General features: G+C 42.2%; 1 long non-coding RNA gene across 1 annotated transcript; it reads right to left on the minus strand.

Moving 5' to 3' along the window:
* Positions 1–9,103: 9,103 nt before the first annotated feature.
* Positions 9,104–13,779, minus strand: LOC113299104. The gene is made up of 2 exons (XR_003334632.1): positions 13,694–13,779; positions 9,104–9,565 (listed from the first exon to the last, which is right to left on the minus strand). It is a non-coding gene; the product is annotated as an uncharacterized LOC113299104 (long non-coding RNA).
* Between the last annotated feature and the right edge of the window lie 4,253 nt (positions 13,780–18,032).

The following is an 18,032-nucleotide window of genomic DNA, read 5'->3' on the forward strand; positions in this document are numbered from 1 at the left end:
GGTTATCACCCTGCTGATTGAGGAATGGGGGGTAAGAAGGATACTAGTAGATAGTGGGAGCTCAGTCGAAGTACTCTTCTACGATACGTTCAAAAGGATGGAGTTGTCAGATGATATACTCGTCCCATCGACATATCGTATCTACGGTTTTAATGGGACCGTAACCATCCCGAAGGGCGAAGTAACTCTAAGGGTATCAGATGGAGGTGGTTACCTAGATACTTTAACCACATTCTGCGTGGTTGATGTCGCCTCGCCTATGAAGCTATAATCGAAGACCATGGATCGCGGGAATCAAAGGAGTGGCATCGGCCTATCATCAAAGGCTACGATTCCCAACGTACAAGGGGATATCTGAGGTCGTAGGAGATCCACAGGCAGCCCGACAGTGCATGCAGGTCGATGCCCAGATAAATGAGAAGCGGCGAGCAAGACAAAAGGGAGAGAAGAAAAAGGCCAAAGAAGCCAAAGTCGCAGAAGAATTGGAAAGAGTTATTTCGCAGGCGGTCATGACTTACGAATTACAAGGAAATGAGCCTTCATAGAAATTAAAGGAGACGGCGCCGGTGAAGGAATCAAAACCAAACTTCTCGGCCGTAGAACCTACACGGGAGATTAATTTGGGAACTGTAGAAGAACTAAGGGTGGTAAGGATCGGGTCCTTATTATCGTACAAACAAGTAAACCAGCTCGTGGCGGTGCTAAAGGAAAACATGGACGCATTAGCATGGAACATGCACGATATGGAGGGTATAGATCCGGAGGTATGCTGTCACCATCTAAGGATCGACCCAAGCTTCAAGCCAGTCCGACGAAAGATGAGGCGAATCGCACCAGAAGTTAAAAGAATCGGGGATAATCAGGAAATCGCACTACCCACAGTGGATATCCAACATGGTCGTGGTACCAAAGAAAAACGGAGGAGTCAGAATCTGCATTGACTTCAGCGACCTGAACAAAGCCTGTCCGAAGGACAGCTTCCCTCTCCCAAGCATCGATCAACTGGTGGAATCTATAGTGGGGTACGAGGCACTAACGTTGAAGGACGGATACGCGGGGTATAACCATATATAGTTGGCTCCCGAGAATCAAGAACACACCTCTTTCTTTACACCAAGGGGCTTATACTTCTACACCAAGATGTCGTTTGGGCTGAAGAATGCAGGCGCCACATATCAGAGGTTGGTGGACGACATGTTTGAAGACCAGATCCACAATACCATTGAGGTCTATGTCGACGATATGCTAGTAAAAAGTCGCCTAGCCAAGAATCACATCCGAGACCTGCGAAAAAAAATTCGAACGATGAGAGAATATAAATTGAAAGTTAACCCGACCAAATGCGATTTTTGGGTCACATCGGGCAAATTTTTGGGATATATCATCACTCCAAAGGGGATAGAATCAGATCCCGAGAAAGTCAGAGCCATCCTCGAGATGCCGTCACCGGCCACAATAAAAGACGTACAAAAGCTGAACGGAAGTATAGCAGCATTGGGGCGATTCATATCTCGGTTCCGACAAATGCAAGGATTTCTTTAGCACTCTTAAAAAGGGAGAGAAATTCAAATGGACGGACGCCTGTGAGGAGGCGTTTCAGAATATTAAGCTACATCTTGCAAGTCTTCCAGTATTACAAAGACCCGAGCCATCGGAGGTCCTCACATTATACCTCGGAGAACTTCATATGCTATTAGTGCAGTCTTAGTTCGAAATGAAGGAGCGAGGAAAAGCCTGTTTATTCATCAGCAAAACATTAAGTCCGGCCGAGAAAAATTATACAAGGATGGAACAGATGATTCTAGCGCTAGCTTTCGCCACCCTGAAGCTAAGGACGTATTTCCAAGCCCATCGGATCCGCGTGCTCACAAAATCACCTATTGAGGCGGTACTGGACAATGCAGGCCGATCTGGAAGGATCTCCAAATGGGGGGCGCAAATTAAACAGTTCAATGTTTTCTACGAAATGAGGACACAGTGAGGCACAAGTAGTGGCAGATTTCTTGGCAGATTTTCCACTAAGCGACGAAGATGAGGTCGAGGACATACCCGGAATGGAAGAAGATCGAGAAGACCCGCCGACTTACTCGAAGCAAGTAGCCCATCACGTTGGGAAGTATTCGTCGATGGAGCGTCGAACAAAGATGGATCGGGACTTGGGATAGTCTTTACCACACCAAAGGGACGAAAAATGGTCCATTCGTTTAGATTGGAATTTAAGGCGACAAACAACGTCACCGAGTACGAAGCTGCGATTCACGCCCTGAGATTAATCGTCGAGATGGGCCTACAAGATGTAAGACTAACTAGCGACTCGCAGTTGGTGATCCGACAAATCACAGGCAAATACGCCATCCACGACCCGATTTTGCAGAAGTACTGGGAGCTCGCCCAATTCTATATCGACCAGATCCCCAACATCAAATTTCGCCACATATGCAGAAAAGATAATCGACACTCGGACGCATTGGCATATATTGCATCCCAGCTCACAGACCCAAGTGTGGAGGGTATTCGTGTCATGAGACTCCTCGCCCCATCTATACCAGAGACACCCGAGGTGCACGTCGACGTGGCTATCAACACGGCCGACAGATATCCGGACGGAGATTGGAGAAAGCCGATTCATTCGTACTTGGAGACAGGCGAGTTACCCAAGGGGCGACCCGAGATCAACAAAGTGAAAAGCAAATCGGCCGCTTACGAGCTAAGAGACGGAATCCTATACAGGAAATCATACCTGGGACCACTCTTAAGATGCTTAAGTAAGGAAGAAGGCCAGACAATCTTGAATGAACTACACTATGGAGCAGCCGGAAATCACAGCTCGGGACGAAGTCTGTCAGCGAGAGCGAAAACGATGGGATACTTCTGGCCGTATATGAACGATGATGCAAAACAAATGGCACAAGCTTGCGAAGAATGCCAGCGGTTTGGTAAGAAGATACATGCACCTTCAGTAACTCTAAACTCGGTAGTAAGCCCCTGGCCCTTCGCAAAGTGGGGGATCGATATCGTGGGACCATTACATGTGGGATCGGGGCAGAGAAAATACTTAATAGTAGCGACGGATTACTTCACTAAATGGGTGGAGGCGGCACCACTGAGACATATCCGTGACAAGGACGTCTTCAGGTTCATTTGGGAGCACATCATATGTCGTTTCGGAGTACCGGCGGCCATCGTCTCGGATAATGGAAAACAGCTCCAGGGAGAAAACATCGACCTACTATTTAACACCTACAACATCAGAAAAAGCAAGGCTACCCCCATATACCCTCAAAGTAATGGGCAGGCCGAGATCACAAACAAAACTATCGCCGACAATATAGAAAAAATTAGATGGAGAATATGGTAATTGGTGCGAAGAACTCTACAATGTTTTATGGGCCTATCGAACCACTCGAAGGGAAGCAACAGGGCTATCACCTTTCATGCTGACCTATGGAACCGAAGCGATACTACCAACTGAAGCAATGATACCCACCACAAGAACTGAAGCCTGGAGGCAAAAACATATCGGCAGATCTAATATTGGCCAAGCTCGATGACTTGGAGGAAACAAGGAGATGGCGTTGCAAAAAATGGAGAATTACCAAAGGAGATTACAACGAGAATACAACAAACGAGTTCGACCAAGAGAGTTTCAACCGGGGAGTTAGTGTTGAAATATCTAGCCGATTGGGAACGTGAAAAAAGGGCGGTAAACTAGCGGCAAGGTGGGGAGGACCATACACAATCGTGTCTAAAGCTGGCGAGGGAGCTTATCGATTACTCAAACCAGACGGCAAACCCGAGTTAAAACCGTGGAACGCTCAACATCTGAAACTCTATTACCCATGAGGGGTTCGAGGGAAACAGGTAAACATACTTGTCATTCATTTCTTTAAAACCGCGAGGGGTAGGAAATATGACATGAGCGACCAATGGTCATTCGTACTCGGGGCAAAGCCAGTGAGGAAGTGCCGAGGTGACTTACACTCGAATGGTCATTCGTACTCGGGGCAAATCCAGTGAGGAAGTGCCGAGGTGACTTACACTCGAATGGTCATTCGTACTCGGGCAAAGCCAGTGTGGAAGTGCCGAGGTGACTTACAGTCGACTGGCTATTCGATACTCGGGGCGGCAGTGTGCAAGTGCCGAGGTAGCCTAAGGGTACTGGTGGTTGGAAGCCAGATACCAAAGGTTGTTAAGATACGATTTCTTCTCAGCTAGGTAACCTACTTACATCTGAAAGGTTACCCCCATCGCAGGTGGCCGTGACCACTTGCCCGAGTTGGTTGATCGATAACCACTCGGGATTACGGGCCTAGACCTAGGGCGACTATAACCCTTCCACTGAATCTAAAAGATAGTGATGAGATACCTCGGATGGGACATGGCATCGGGCCCGATGACCCTCCTTGTTGAGTGTGTTCGACAGAAAAGGCACTAATAACCAATACATGTGACATCAAATGCAGGTGCGTAACATAAACAACAAGATAAGGTTGAAATTGTCAAGGAAAATAGAAAAGGAAAAACAAGCTTGGCGACGCAGCACCCCATTTAAAGAAATTGTTCAAAGAAGCATGGGACAAGTGTTCAAACGAATTACAACCCGCAACAAAGGGAAAATTAGTGGCGCAACACTACAAAAGGCGTGATCAACTCCTGGGTGGAACAACACCGGCCCCTCCTTTCCTCTGAGTAACCTCGCGACGCTTTTGTGCGATGTACTCGTTTACACCGGCCTTGATCGCCTCGGCAAGCTCGCTCTGATGAGTGTTTATCTCGTCCACAATCTTCTGAGAAAGCTGCTCGGACCTCGACTCGGCAGCTTGGAGCTTAACCTTCGTCTCTCCTTCAGCCTTCTTCCACTGCTCCACCTCTTGCCCGAGGTTGTGCACATCTCAATCCATATCCTTAGCACGACCCTGCTCGGCTGCAACAAAACATTATAAGCATGTTAAACACGGAATATAGCAGAACACGGAGTAAAAACAACAAATTAACTCGGTCTTAAGGCCACCCAGCATGCACTCCAGAGACCTGATAGGGTTGACAACACAGATTCTAACGACTCCACAGACTTGGACAACTCATCCTCGGCCTTAGAAAGCTTCAAAGTTAACTCATTATAGTATTGTTCATTGAATTCATTCGAAGGGAAATATTTCTTGTGATCGCTCCACTCGGCCCTCTGACAATTATAGGACAATTGTAGCATCGATAACTGGGCTTGGGTCCACTCTAGGTCACTGGACAGCTTATCGAAACCCTTGGTCTTTTCAATAAGATCTCGGTTGGACTGTTCGGCCACAGCTTTTCCCCTCAAAATTCGTCGTCGATCTCCATGAAGATCTCGATTTTGAAGCCTAAGGGAACCATTTTGACTCTCCAGATTATCGGCTAGTAACGTTTTATCACCAGCAAGTCTTTGAAACATGCTCAAGCGAGCCCGTAAGTTATCTATCTCCTCCGGGACATACTCAAACAGGTGATATATGTCCAATTCCTCTTGAAGTTGTTGGATCTCGGCCTCCTGTCGGTCTATCTTCCCATCCTTATTGGAAATTCGTTGTCGAATATTCTCCACAAGATCTTTCTCGATATCCCATTTTCTCTTCATAATCCTATACTCCGAAGAAGCGTCTAGATCTATACTAGATATTTCGGCTAGAAGAACAATAATTGACTCAGGACATTGGCACGAAGAACTCAATCAACACAACTATGTAAACAATATACCTTGCGCATCGGCGATTTTGATCTCCAGATCACGAGATCGTTCCTTCTCCTGCTGAAGAGCAGCCTCCAACTTCCTAATCTCTTGTCGGCGGAGCGCAGCCTCCAACCTCGACCGATTCAACGCCTACAAATTCCATCCCAAGACGAGATTAGTAAGGCCCGATAACATCAAAAGGAAGAGTTCAAACAAACCACTTACCAGATTATCAAAGACCGGCGCAATGTCATGATACAGGGGCACGACAAAAATCATCTACTCATCAGTATAGGAGCCGAACTCCTCCGAGTGTAATGCGCCAAGAGAATCACACATAGGGACCGATATGGTAAAGGATGTCTGAACACCCGAGGGAGACCCAACATCCTTCTGGGGAAGCTTTTGGAGCGATGTTTGGGTCGGCCCCTGAGCTCCAGGCTGCACGATAGGAGTCACAATAGCAGTTCCCATAGGAACCTCCCCTTCCTTATGACCACCAGCATCCTCATCAAACAGCTGCTCGTCCCCGAATATATCGTCCTCATCATCTTGATCGGGGATGTCGATCACAACGTCCGAGCTTTTCAACACCACGCCTTTTGCCGCCACCTTCCCCCGAGAAGGATTACGCCTTGGAACCAAACTTTCACTACCACGAGTATCAGACCCTCCAACATCTTCATCCTCGCGTCGAGGGAATTTCTGCACAAGGTTCAGCGTCAGAACATGTGAAGGCAAAAAACAGGGGCAAGTACATGTACTTAGAATAAAAGATATATGTTTGTTACCTTCCCCTGATCCTCCTCGACCCTTGTGCCAGCACTCCTCTTCTTGGAAATAGAAGTCGATTTGGTAGACTCGCCCTGAGGATTAACCTACGACAAGAAAGTAATCAGTACCCCAAACCGATACAATATGAATCAAAGAAAGTGGAAAGAAAGCAACCTTATCATCGTTAATCACCCAGAATGGATAAGGCTCTACAGGAAATTGATGAGGAGGAAAGCTACCATGCAAAATTTGTCGCGAACAAGAAGTGGAACTCGGTCCCAGTATGGGTCATTGGTGTGGCGATCACCCTTGTTGGAACCTTTACCAAGGGGATCATCATCTAGCATAAATCTGTCACTCGGGCATAGATTTCTGACGGTGAGGGCTAGCAGCAAAACCAGCAAGGTCGCCATTGGTAGCTGTCCCGCTCCGGTAGTTCACGATAAAATTGGCAGAAGTGTAATCGGGAGCGTCTCCAGGCTTATAGGTCGACCAATCGGCCGTAGATCCATGACCCTCGCCTCGGTCTCTCCACTCATTCATCAGACGGAAAGTGTTGCCATTCCACTGAGTCAAGTCCCTATACAGATGAAGTTGCGACAATACCTCATAGTAGAAAGGGCTGGCAGGGTTGTATAGAGGAAAGCGAAGGCCAAGTTCCAACTGCCCACGAGTGACGATGACCGCCTCGGACGACTGCTCAAGCTTATCGACAACGGTCTTCTTCAACACACCCGTTTGGCCCGAGACTAGGGTCACTTCATAGTTTTGAAGACCGAATTCTTCCTTCAACTGTTCAATAAACTCATCATCAAACACGTCTTTGGAGACTCTCTTATCAGCCCTACATGAAAAAGAGGGAGAATCATCAGGAAAAAGGGAATTTATAGCACGATAATCGTGATGGGAAGGACTCTCAAGCCAAAATAAGGAATCAAGAGAAACAACATCGCCCTCGGAGAAGGTATCACTCACGCACCTTTTTTCAGTCATTGACGGAGAAGAAGTAGCCATGGCAGAAAGCAAACGGAGAGATATGAACTTTGATGGAGAGAGAAGTAAAAAGAAGAACCAACCACGACTGTCCCAAACCTCACCAACAGAAACAGCGAAGATGAAGACTGAGAAGATAAAAGGGTCACCGGAGTTAATGGCGTCGGCAAGGAAGGAAGGTGAAGAAGAAGAAATAACAGCGCTTGGTTTCTCTGAAAATGGCGAATAGAGGAAAGAGAACATAAAGGGAGATATTTATAGGATGAAGTGTCTTGACCGACAACAGCGGTTACAAGTCATAATGGGATGTTTAGTGGGGAACTGCATGGAGGAATTCTCGGCATGCTCAAGGACGTGGGAAGATGGAACGTTTTTCTTTCCCTCGTGCCAAGCACACGAGCGAAAGAAGGGGCATAAATGTAGGTGTAGATAATCCACAGGGCTATGTGGCAAGATTTTAAGCTATGATACACCGAAGAGGAAAGAGCGGCGAAGCACAGGATAGAACCAAATAGCGCAAAGAACGAGGTGTCACGTGGGTCGGACGTGATGGCCCTATAGTTGCCGGATGGGACGTGACCCTTATCCTTTGACAAGTCGGACGGACGATCAGAAAGCACTCGGTCAGACAAAGGGAGCTGGTCAAACAATGGGACAATAAGAAAGAAGGGCGACATCGTCTCAACCAGATGATCAGGACTCAGCCTCGGGTGAAGAACTGTCAAAGACCAAGACTCTATCGGCCATACCAAAAAGATGGGCGAGCGCCAACACAGGCCCGATAGGGAACATCTAAACTGATGTAATGTGATTAACATTGTAATTATGTTGTATGTCGACCTTGGCCTATAAATACAAGGGTTGGTCGAGAAAGAGAAGCAGGTTGAAAGAGAGAGAAACAAGACACTACATTTGAGACCTTGACCTTCATATTCTTGCATGAACTAAACGATTGGGAATTTGATTATACCACAGAAGATTAGCATCTACCAAAGTTAATGACCACCATTGAAATGCAAAAAGTAGTATGTGGTGAATGTAATGGTTACTTGTTTTTTCTTCATGGAAGGGAGTGCAGAGAAAAAAATGTTAAAAGAGCGTTAAGATCTATGTTCTCACTTGATTGCTTGATTATGAATTTTAACCCTAGTTAAGTTCAAGGGCACAACAGATAATTTTACATTTTTTGAAACGGTCAATCCCTCCCCTCAAATTTTGGTTCCCTCCTCATAATCTTTCCCTCCTCAATCCATTTTCTGCCTCCTAATAACATGACTCTTATCTTTGCATACATTACCGCAACAAACAAATCACAAAAAAGATTAATTACTAATCCAGTCACCGTGCTATCGGACACACATACTCCACCAATTCCCCATGGCTCCTTCCAGCTAGAAGCCAAATCTTACCATTAACATTTCCCATGTACCGTCCACTGTCAGCTACTAGCACCTTGGTATATTAATAAATTCAAGTACAGAACAATCAAAAACGATGAAACAAATTTACATTCTGATTTCTAATAATCAGGCAGTCATCCATAAATTAATTATATACTAATTATATACCAATAATCTTATGTATACTACACATTACTGGCGCTAGTTTTAAGAAATTCCAACTAATAATGACTTGATCGTTTAATTTTCAAAAGAGGACATTCTTATTTTTTTTAATAGAAAAAGAAATTCATTAATAAAAAGGACTTTTACAAGTTGTTCAGATCCATTTGAATGGCATTGCTCAACCATAGTGGAAGATTTAGATCCCATTATTGACCGATTGGTGAAGTCCTAGCATACTTGCTGATCACATCAGCTACATTATTTGTGTCTCTATGAGAGTAAACACAAGACCAAAACCTAAATTGTTTAAGAAAAACTAATGCATCTGAAATAAAATTTAAGTTTGTCCACTTAACTGCTGAGAAGTTCCCATTCACAGCATTGATGACATTTGAACAATCTCCTTCAAAAATTACTTTTGTTAGCCTTTTCTCCTTAGCCCAAGTGACTGCCTCAAGAAACGCTGCCGCTTCAGCTTGTTCTGGCTCTGTAGTTAACTTTCTGCACCCTTTGGCTCCAGTACAAGCACCTGCATTGTTCCGAGCAATTAGTCCTATGCCAGCTGGAGATGATCTGTTAATAAATGAGGCATCAAAATTTATTTTCAGAATTGATTGAACATGTGGTTTCCAAAAGTGGTTGATGTTTGTTTGCAATGTCATACAACGATCAACATTTGTTGTTTGCTGTATATGGTGTCTGTCATTGACATGGCTATATATCTGACTAGTCACTCCATCCACATTAACCTGCAAGTTTTCAAAGACATTTTTGCATCTACTTTTCCAAATATGCCAAGCAACAAAGGTTATATTTTCCAGCAGAGAGCAACCATGTATATTATTTGAGGTGCTGAAAAATCCAAGTAGCCAGTTATGGAAATTAAAGGCAGAGTTAAGAACTGGGCTAGTAGGAGAGACCACCTGCCATATTCTTTTAGATACCATACAATCAACAATAAGGTGCTGCATTCTCTCAGGGTGATTACCACAAAAGATACAAACATTGTTTTTGTGTTTTGTGAACCTAGATAGCCTGTCCCCAGTGGCCAGACACCCATGAATACATTTCCACAAAAAATGTTTGACCCTAGGAGGGAGATTACAATTCCAAAAGTATTTCCAATCTATATTTGAGTTACAATTCCAAACGATCATCAAGGATGGCTCTATAAGCACTTTTAACACTGAATTCGCCATTCCTAGTATGTTTCCACCTAAATTTGTCCTCACCAAATAGAGGAATTCTAATACTTTCAATTTGCCTAACAGTATCAGAATCAAAGAGACATTCTAGAATTTCGGTCTTCCAAGTTTTGGTGGTATGGTCAATAAGCTGATCTACTGTCTTGTAACTAGCAGAATAATAATGGGAAGAGGGGGGACTATCTCTACCTGGAATCCAGATGTCTTTCCAGATAGAGATAGACTTACCGGTACCAATTTCCCAAATATAATTGAATGTTTTCTAACGATGCCAAGCCCTCTGCAAATCCCATTCCAAATCCAAGACCCCTGTTTACTAACAATATCAGTAATAAAGTTAGCATTGACAAAATATCTGGATTCAAGAATTTGAACCCAAGAATCAGATGGTTGGTTTATCATTCTCCATGCTAGTTTAGCAAGGAGAGCTTGATTAAAAATATCACTTTTCTTTATATTCATACCACATAGGTCTTTTGGGAGATTAATATCACTCCATCCTTTAAAGTAAAAACCCTTGTTCTCCTCTTTACCCCACCAAAAATCTCGTTGGATAGCATCCATTTTATCCATCAATTGTTTTGGCATGGGAAAGACGGACATATGATGAGTGGAAAGAGCCCCTAAGACACTTTGATTCATAATTTTCCTACCAGGACCATTCAGAAATTTTGGTTTCCAAACATCTAGCCTATCCTTAAACTTATCTAGAAGAGGTTTAAAGGACTCTGTTTTGCTAGTTTGAAGTAATAATGGAACACCTAAGTATTTTTCTTGGAGGGCCATTCTCTTAATCTGGAGAATATTAGATATTTCATTTTTAACATGACCTGGAACCTTAGGACTGAGTGTTAGAGCTGATTTTTCGCAGTTTATTGCTTGCCCCGAGAATTTACCAAATTGTTCTATGATATTAGCAAGCTGTCTTGCTTCTCTAGTTCTATCTCTAATGAATATAAGACAGTCGTCATCAAAAAATAAGTAAGAAATAGAAGGGCCAGAAGTTGTTACCTTGACACCATGTATCTGATTATTCATTTCAGCAGCGGACATAGACCTAGACAGTGCTTTCATACAGAGAATAAAGAGATAAGGAGACCTCTTTGAGGGGAATAGATCTCACCTGGTGAACCGTTTAAAAGGATGGATGTAGTCACAGTAGTGATACATTGTTCAATCAACTTGCACCAGTCGTTAGAAAACCCAAGCTGAGATAAAACGTGCAATAAAAAAAACCATTCTATTCTATCAAAAGCCTTAGACATATCGAGTTTTATGGCCGTACTACCATCCATAGCTTTACAGTTTTTCATAGAATCAATCATTTCATGCGCAATAAAAATATTATCCGTAATTAATCTACCTTTGATAAAAGCAGTTTGCGACAGCGCGATGATTTTATCCAAGACCATTTTAAGTCTACCAGCAAGCAACTTCGAAATTATTTTGTAAATTACATTACAAAGGCTGATTGGCCCGAAGTCAACCGATTTTTTTGGACAATTTGTTTTAGGGATAAGCGTTATGAAATTATGATTCAATTGTTTAAGCAAAAATTTTGAATGGAAGAAGGCCTGAACCGTGTTGACAACATCAGGACCAACATTTGACCACATTTTTTGGTAAAAACCAGGGGGAAAACCGTCAGGTCCTGGTGTTGTCCACGGTTGCATATCAAAGACAATATTTCTAATCTCATCAGAAGAAGGCACACCAGTTAACATTAAGTTATCTTCACGAGAAATACAGGGATGAATGCAATTCAAGTAAGAATCAGGAGAAGGAGGTCTAGAAGATTTACTCATGCTCGAAAAATGATGGAGCAGTTCCTTAGCTATGTCTTGCCTATCACTAAGCCATATGCCTAGGTTATTTTGTAACGAGTCAATCTGAGTTCTTCTTTTCCTAAACTTGGCTTTGTTGTGGAAGTACGCCGTGTTCCTATCTCCAAATCTTATAGAGTCTTCTTTACCTCTCTGTTTCTAGAAATCTTCCTCTATATCATACCAATGGCTAAGAGTAGCAATTAATTCTTGAAGTCTAGAGTTACTGTCCTGGTTTCCAGCTACCGAAATGGCACTAATTTGTGCTTTAATCTTATTGATTTGAGTGCTAATATTGCCAAAGTGTCGGTAATTCCAATCCCTAAGAGCTATTTTTGTGCCATGCGGACTTTTAGTAAATCTAAATGCTTTAGACCCACTACAACTAACAAGCCAGTTGTTCATCGAAGCACGAGTTATCCCTGAACCAAGAGCTGTTAACCCTGAATGGTTTTTTAGTAGCATTTTCTACTCTAGAAGTAGCTAGCATTATGGGGCAGTGGTCACTACCCATTGGAATTAGATGGTACAGACCAGCAGTAGGAAAATCTGACATTAATTTTAAAGTAGTAGCAGCTCTATCAAGCCTAGAAAGAATCAGATCATCATTAGCCCTATTATTTGACCAGGTATACGGATTTCCTATATAATCCATACTATGCAAACCAGCAAACTGAAGGAGATAATTGTTCACATCCAATTGATTTTGAGTTAAAGGAATACCTCCTTCTTTCTCATCATTATTAAGAATGAAATTGAAGTCCCCTAAGATGACCCAAGAAGTTCTGTAGTTATGACTAATATTGCTTAGGTGAGACCATTGTTGGTTTCTATCAATGAGATTGACAGCACCATACAAGCAAGATAGCAAATAGGGAGATACTCTAGCATCCAAAGTGACAATACAATTTATCATGTTAAATTGCATGTCGATAATTTGGATGTCAATACCATCTTTCCACATAAGACAAAGCCCACCTGACTTACCATTTGGTTCAAGAAAAACAGCATTCATATAGCCATATCTAGCTATATACTTTTTCATTTTGTTCAATTTATTTTTGGTTCCGCAAAGAAAGATCAAGTCGGGGTCATCAGACCTAATTAAGTCTTTAAGGTGGTTCCTAGTGGTATTGTTACCGAAGCCTTAGCATTCCAAGATAAAATTTTCATGGTAATGTGGCTATGAAGGTTATCTAATTGGTAGAACTCAATTTTTACTAGTAAAATTGTCCTAGTTTTAGACAGAGAACAAGTCACAAAGAGAGCAATAGAGCAAAACAATTTACTACAAGCCACAAATTTTTTTTCCACTAGTGTATCAAAGAAGCAAGAAATAACAATGAATCTAAACGTATGAGACAACAACACGTGAGACAGGAAGGAATCACCAGTAGAATAATTGCACCAAGCACCCAGACAACAACTAACAAAGGGTGTAGTATTCAGTCGAGATGTTTTAAACAGATGATGAGATAATTATTGAGAAATGATCAAGGTGATGTTGATGAGTTTCAAATTAAAGTAAAAACACAGCGAATTACGAAGATACTTAGAGATCGAAAAATGGAGAACCCTAATTTTGAAAACTCTAGAAATTAAATTTGAGAAAAGTTTGTAGAAAAATACCATGTTTGCAGATCCCTCTTGTGCTCCATTATTGAGTTTTCCAAGAACATGTGTATCAATAGCTCTGTCGCGCATCTCTACATATCCTCAACAATCTGATTTGCAGTAGATCTTATAAAATCAGGGTGATTCATCTCAGAAGAAACCAAAGGCATAGTTTCAGAAGATTGAAGATTGGGTTGGTATGGGTGAGATTTGGTTGATGAGAAACAATAATCTCTGATTCATCAGATTCTGGATACATATCTCTCGATCTCTTTCTGCTGCTAGATTCTTCTCCTTCTTGTAGATTATTTGGTTCACATGATGAATATAAGGCACGATTCTTATTAAGGCACCTATCTTCTTCAGCTAGGGCTGCATGAGCGCCTGACCACCCGATAATTTTGGCACCACTGATAAAATTCCTCTGGAGTATAGGCCACAATTTTTAACTGTTTTGCAAATTCTTCACAGGTTGAGAGATTATGGTCTACAAAGCATTCCTTACAAATTTTACGCGGCTGTTTTCGAAGTGATACTTTTCCCAGTGCATTTTGTTAGATCTAGCTGCGTATAACCATCCTCCTCTCTTTAGTGGTTTATTAAGATCCACTTCAACCCATATGGTGATCAGTTTAATACCACATGGTCTACAATTTTCTGGTTCCACTGCTACCTTTCTCCCTATATCCTTAAATATATCATCAATAACTTGAACATGGTCAAAAGAGGACACTCACTTGGACTAGTTTGGATTTTCTTAGTCCTGAGGATACACTTCGAGATAACCCTTCCTCTTACTCCACAAGGTACTAATCTATATAGAAACATATGAAACTAGATCCACACTTAGATCCACAGAAGATTAAGTACACAAGTTCTACTACCAGAATACATAAAGAAGAAAAGTTACACAGTACACACGAGAATACATCAAAAAGTAAAGATAAAGTCCTAAAACGTCTGAAACAAAAGAGCGGTAATCCAAGGATTATTTGCATAACTAGTTTGTTAAATATGTCAAGATCATCAAACTCCATTAGATTAAACTATAGACAACTACAAGTGATAGAGAACCTACCTGGTTGTAGCTCGACTATAAAAACGTAGACAAAGTACGGTGCCAAGCTTCTTGTTCTCCTTTCTTCTTTTAGTTTCTCTTAGGTTTACCAAAACAAAGAAGCCCTACCTCTTTTCTTTCCCAGCGACTGAATTGAGACTTTCTACCATAAACTTTTGAGAAGGGTTTCTAATAATGTTGATGGTAGGAATTACCAAGGTACTAATATTATAGATCTGGTTAATGGCAGTTCCGCCCATAAGAACTTATTAACCGGAGGTCCATTATTATAAAAAATTAAAAATTTGGACCCAAAGATTTATCCACAGGTCCAACCACACGTGTGCTAATTCCAAAAATACCGAAAAGAACCTTTAATATTCATAACAGAACCAAATCCCGATTCATTTATTATTTCATTTTCTCTCTCGGTCAGGAGAGCTCTGGCGATTGACGATTGGCGATGAAGATTCTTGCAAGGTGTTTGATCGATTGATTAGTTTCTGCACGCAAGATTTTATGCCATAGATTTATTCCTCTTTATCTCCTTCGATTGATCCTTTCTAACATCCCCAAAAATGGTGAGATTCTTAATTAAGTCTTTGTTTAATTTTTCTGTAGGGTTTTAACATTTTCAGTCTATTTTCTTCATTGATCGATTTTTTATATGTTATAATAGTTTGTTTTCGGAGGTTCTTACTGAATTAAGGTGATTATTGCGTTAGATCTACTAGCTACAGTAGTATAAATCTAATTTTGGAATCTGGGATATGTTTGATTGTGATCTGTGAATTGGTTTGTATCTAGTGATCTGTTAGGTTTCATAATGGATTTGGTTTATTGAGCAGTTTATGTGTTGATTAGAGAACGAAAATTGTTTAGATTATTCAGTAATTGGTGTGGATTGTGAAAAAGCGGGGGTACAACAACCACACCCAATATTTCGCTTAGTAATCTGTATGGACAAACTCCAATATACTTTCAAGAGAATCAATAAGACTCAATCTTAATAAAGTATATCAAAGAGTTATATCTCTCTTTCTCGATTCAATTCTTACTCAAGCAAATAGAAATCTGCGAGTCAAATTGAATACAAGAGAAATCACTTAAACGGTATCAAGACCAATGTTCAAGGATCAATCAATTTCAATCAACAACCAAAGGTCGGATTTCCAATTGATTGATTCAAACGCACAACCTGTGATATTTCAATTATATAACAAAATATAATGCGTAACACAGACACAGAATTTCGTTAACGAGGAAACCGCAAATGCAGAAAAACCACGGGACCTAGTCCAGATTGAACACCACACTGTATTAAGCCGCTACAACACTAGCCTACTACAAACTAACTTTGATCTGGATGTAGTTGAAGCTCAATCAATCTCACACTGATTCAAGGTACAGTTGCGCTCCTTATGTCTCTGATCCCAGCAGGATACTAAGCAATTGATTCCCTTAGCTGATTCACCCACAACTAAGAGTTGCTACGACCCAAAGTCGAAGATTTTAATAAACAAATCTGTATCACACAGAAAAGTCTACAGAATAGATAAATCTGTCTCCCACAGATAAACCTACAACTTTTGTTCGTCTTTTGATAAATCAAGGTGAACATGAACTAATTGATAACCCGGACTTATATCCCCGAAGAACAACCTAGTATTATCAATCACCTCACAATAATCTTAATCGACGCGGCTGTTGATGGTGGATTTTTGGTTCAAAGGCTAAAATTGTAAAGCCAAATTTTATGCGCTGACATCCTGCAGAGGATAAATCTATTTGATAAGTGATGAGTACCTCTTCGCTTTAATTAATTCACATAGAATGGAACATGTGGAAACAATCCCAAATATTTCTGTGAATTAAATATACAAAATTCACCCAGGTTGGAGCATGTGGAAACAATCCCGAATACCCTGTGAATTCTTAGCATTATTTATAATGCATGATTTGCCTAGTATTTTTTGTGTTGTTCCCGCAGAACTCTCATTGTTGGTGCGCCATGATGACTGAGTGTTGCTCTCAGCAGAGTAACACGAATCTCCAAGTGTCGATGATGAGGCCTGCACGAAATACCCGTATAGGCTATATCTCTCGCTGTGTTATATTAGCCCGATTGAGCATATTTAATTTTCTAAGGGAAATCTGGACTGACCGTATCAGTCTCAGAAATAATCACGGCCACGCAGGTTGACCGCATGATTTAACTAGCCTATACGAACCCTAGCAGGAGCAGGCTATCACCGTGATGACCACCAGCGGGCTTGTTTGCGCCCTAGACGGTCGAACATCACACTCCTCTTCTCAGCGTGCCAAAACGCCAACCCAAAATAGGGTGGTCACGCTGCTTTGGAAGAAGCTCGAATGAGCAAGACTGCTTAAGGAAGTCTAAAAGTGATCATGATCGTCCAACTTCACTAGCCTAATTGGACGGCTTAGATCGCACCATGAAAGATGGAGGAGGCTCTAGCACGCACATTAGCGGGCCCACTTTATCCCTGCCCGATCGGTTTTCTCACGACAAAGCCATGGAGTAATGAACGTTTGCTCCAAACATGGTTGGCGTGATGCTTTTAAAGGTCGCGGAAGTTCCACTAGTGTCTTAAAATAATCACAACCATCCAACTTCGCCAGCATGTTTGGATGGCTTAGATTTTGCCTAAGACCATTGGAGAAGTGCACACACGTTCACTGTCGGCCCAACGTGGTCCCCTCATGATCGACCTCTCCAAAGGAGAAGCCTAACCTGCAAAACCAATTAGCCAAAACTATGCGTGCGTGACTAATTTAAAACCCTAGTTAGGGTTTGTGGCATGTTACATGTGTGGTTAATCAATCACGAGCGTCCATCTTCGCCAGCTTGGATGAAGGGTGCAGGAATAGACTAAGGAAGTCCAAAGAGTATCAACGTGATCACTGTGGGCCCGTCTATCTCTATGTACGACCGACCAAGACAAACCATGGTCGTATGCCTCGATTCGTGTGCCTTGAAGGTGGCATGCCACGCTCCTTTAAGAATCCTTTGCGGCATAGGATTCCTGTCGAAATTTGATCTCGGCCACTCCTCTTTACCGGTCAAATTGAGTGGCCTAGATCGCACCTTCATGAGGAAGTGTGGTACGGACAAGTACACCGGCAAGCCGTCTACACGCATGCCCGGTCGGTCCTTCCAAAAACGCCGCCCATGCTTGGTTTCGACCAAGCTGAAGAATGATGCTTGCGCACCTCTTCAAAACCCAAAAAACTTCATCAACGGTCGCAGATGAGCGTCATATATTATCTCTTCCG

Source organism: Papaver somniferum, chromosome 7, assembly GCF_003573695.1.
Source record: "Papaver somniferum cultivar HN1 chromosome 7, ASM357369v1, whole genome shotgun sequence".
NCBI classification, from domain to species: Eukaryota; Viridiplantae; Streptophyta; class Magnoliopsida; order Ranunculales; family Papaveraceae; genus Papaver; species Papaver somniferum.